The sequence below is a fragment of the Hetaerina americana genome, unplaced genomic scaffold (genome assembly GCF_022747635.1).
Source record: "Hetaerina americana unplaced genomic scaffold, ioHetAmer1.1.p SCAF_1, whole genome shotgun sequence".
Lineage (NCBI taxonomy): Eukaryota > Metazoa > Arthropoda > Insecta > Odonata > Calopterygidae > Hetaerina > Hetaerina americana.
This window is the reverse complement of record NW_027286069.1, coordinates 106895369-106899105: the sequence shown is the minus strand read 5'-3', so window position 1 is coordinate 106899105 and position 3737 is coordinate 106895369. Positions and strand designations below refer to the sequence as shown.

At 37.1% G+C, this 3737-nt stretch overlaps 1 non-coding gene across 1 annotated transcript; it reads right to left on the bottom strand.

Annotated features, from left to right (window-relative positions):
• Window positions 1–1221: 1221 nt before the first annotated feature.
• TRNAL-UAA (transfer RNA leucine (anticodon UAA)) lies at window positions 1222–1305 on the bottom strand. The gene has a single exon. It is a non-coding gene; the product is annotated as a tRNA-Leu (tRNA).
• Window positions 1306–3737: the final 2432 nt, after the last annotated feature.

Here is a 3737-nt window from a genome sequence, read left to right as displayed (position 1 = left end):
AGTACTCGTGTAGATGATCATGTATAATTTTCTTTAAAATGTAAATTGTACTTAACCATTTCCACGTGCACTATCATGTCGTACATACATTTGGCGTGTGCGAATATTTAGCTCAGTCGAGCCAACGGGAGGCGGAACCCCTCGTGTTCAATGCTACGCCACACATTATTTCCTCTTTAACCACGGTCAATGTCTTTGGTTACTCAGTGGAAAGAGAAACATTTAATCGCATATTTTTTCTGTGCCTAGTTAAGATGTGCGACCCATCTCAATAGAGGGCTATAATAAGTGTTTGATGGAGTTTTTTCGAATAAGGATGACATCCCTAATTTAATTGAGGAGTCCTTTGCAAAACAATTCCACCGCGGTGAATAAGTATCAAATGAATGACGTTTTATCTCTATTGTTAAACCTTTTTGTTTTATTCGAGTATCATTTACAGTTACAATGCATTTCATGTTGTCGTGGAGGATTGTGCTTTATCATTCTATAAAAAAACATACAAATGAAATCTACTTCACCTTTCATTATTGACGTTGCGCAATAGAAGGTGCGGTTTGATTGCCTGTTTCAATAAGTCAGTATTGGCTCATGAAATCGTGCCACACTGTGAAATACAAAAATTCTTGCGACGAGAGTAATTTCATAGCATTTTAGCCATAATGCACAAGTTTTCGCGTATTTTTGGTCGGTTAACACTCCTAAGAGTGCAGCTACATCAATGGAAATCCTTAAATTGGCAAGAATATTTGATTGTGCTGCAAAAAAAGAAAAAAATTCGCACGATTTATAACGAGTCAAAACAAAAAAATATCTTTTATTAGCTTATTAGCATTATTCATTGCAAAACGACGTAAGCTGATAAGCCCATTCTTTGCTATTTAATCACTAATTAATCATCAGTTATCCTGATAGACCCTTATATCCATTGATGATAAAATACCATAAGTTATGCTGGCGTCCGAGATAGCGGTTCATCGAAGATATAAATATACCATTTCAGATTGAGCATCCCCGAAATGAGTTCAATGTCGCTGTGGGCTTCCCGGAGGACATTCTCCTTTTAAAAGATATTTGTTACGGGTGAAAACGCTTCGTTGTCAGTTGTTGCGATCCTGATCAAATGTTAAAAAAAAGAGCATAAGCAGTCTCGTCGAACTGTTAGTAAATGATTGCAAGAGCATAAAATGGTTCGACATAAATTTAGCAACAAAAAAGATTTGTCAGGTGTGGGGTTCGAACCCACGCTCCCCTTCGGGAACCAGAACTTAAGTCTGGCGCCTTAGACCACTCGGCCAACCTGACGATATGAAATGGTAGGCGATTTTGTCATATTTCATTGCAATCCTATGCTGCGTTATCTCCCACGTGATAATTCTTAATGTTGAGTTATTGTAATTAAAAGTTAATACCAAAATATGGTCGACCATTATTTGCACTTTTTTGGAGATCTGTTTCTTTACAATGGCTTACCTTACACTTATTATTAACGGTAATTATACTTTCATGATACAATTATCACGTGCGATGGTAACTTTTATATTCCCATTTGTTTTCGGGTAAAGTCATGCTTAACTTATTCGTCTTTGAGGACGGAATTAGACAAACTCTGAGTTATTGTAATTAATCGTGTAAGTTGATGTCATTGCCCATTACAAATTTTGTCAGTCGAGCCTCTTCTACTGATCAATTGTAATATTTTTGGCTAATTGCGAATAGCCATGAGGGATTGTTAGCGGTTCGAACCTCTTTCCTGTTTTGCGTCAATTTTCTTGAATATCATTGTCTTTAGAACGTTATTTAGTGTTTCAACCTTATCATGCCACTTAACGGTTATATTTTTCCCTTTAAATTTTTAAAAATAATTAGAAAATCAAATTTTCCGTGTATGGTATTAAGCCCTCACGAAGGGAACTTGATTTTTTTTATTCCCTTTACGCATATTATTCTCAATGTCGTAGCAGCAAAATTAACTAATGAATCGGAATGTACGTAGTTTCAGTATGATGGGACCAGATGGCGTGTCCCAATGATGGACAGCCTCACGTTCTCTCTGGAGTCCACCTCGTGGTGGAGAGATGGCAGCAGAGTCCTACACTCCCTCCTCAATTTAAATTCTTCCCGGCCACCAATGTCCCGCTGCAGGACGTGTCATGATTTTGATGGAACCAGGAAAACTTCACCTCCATTCATCCCGTCTAAAATGTACATTTTTTTTCTTAACAAGGTGGAATCTTAGCTCTGCCACCGTCACCCAACATTTTCCCTATTTCGTCGCATTTGCTGTTATTGTGTATTTTCCCCTATTTCGTTGTTGATCTCTTCACCCCAAATTTTTCCAATTTATTTTGCGAAAATGGCATTGGAGCGATCGCGTAAAATCTTGCTTATTTCCCTGGGAAAATATTTTGGGAGTCTTGGGGTACTGAACAAACTGTTTGCCATTTTGCGGTGTGGGACAGCACTTATTTATGTTGCTAGTCACGTGGAGTAAATATCCCATCGCGGATAATCGTAATGAAATTAAAAAAAAACAAATGATTAAAATCACCCCTGTATCCTCTTATACTGTTGTAAATGGGAGATAGAGGCATAACAAGATTAATAAAACCTCAAATGAGAATACTAAGCTACCGATGCTGGTGCTAAGTTGCCTGTGATTTTGGAAGACAGTCGTCAGATTTGGGGATTTTTCTCATTTACTCGTAGTCGGTAATTAGTCAATAAGTGGTAGGTTTATGCAAAGTACTGAATTTATTCACTGAAATTCCCCAGAAAATGATTTGACTTCAAGTCATAGTTAAATTAAAGTATATCGCTTCCGTTAAGCACGTATGAATAACTCCCATCTCATTTGCTTTCTCGAACTTGCGGTGCATATGAAGTAATTCCCTGCATCGTCGGTTTCGGGTATAATCTAAACGTATCGCTATTCATGAAGTTATTTAAATCTTGTATTGCCACCATACTTAAACCGTTTTTCAGAAATGGTATAACTAAGCATTCAAAAGGTTAAATACCACTTCAGCCAGATCTACGCTACCTATTTACTTTTTAAAATGAACCAATAGTTTAATTAAAAATAGCCGACTGTATGATGTCATCAATGCACAATTTAGCATGCACGGATCTACAATATGATAGAAAAAATAAAGATGTGAATAAATTTGAGGTCGATAGATAAATTCACAATTTCATATTCATACGCTTTGACAAAAATGCAGCGGCGAACTTGTCCATGAACAGCAGTCCAATTGACACCTTTTAATGTGGTTCTTGAAAATTAAACACATGCGAATAACACTGGTCATTGCTTTAACGTGCATCTCAATTGCTGAATTGGATTTAATCGAACGAAACGTGAAAGCGTGAGTGCCTACCATATCGTGGGAAGGAATGCTCCCACACGCGTATTTGAGGTTAACTTAAGGTTTATGAAATTCGAATCGGGCATTTCTCTCCAGAAACACTTGGGGTGATAAGAGACCAGAGGCTATGGAATAAAATTATCGGATGCCAGTATGATTTATTTTAGGCATAAATTGGCGATAACTCCTTTTCTTTCTTCATTCCCCGCATTAATTGCGAAAAATACCCCAAAAACATTTATTCAACCCGCCTTATTTTCCTTGTAAACGTATACGCTCTACTTAATTCTGGCCACTCCATGTTTTTCTGTCATAAATTTGTACAAACAATTTGGTTTTGGGAATATATTGGTCGAAATGGACAGTACT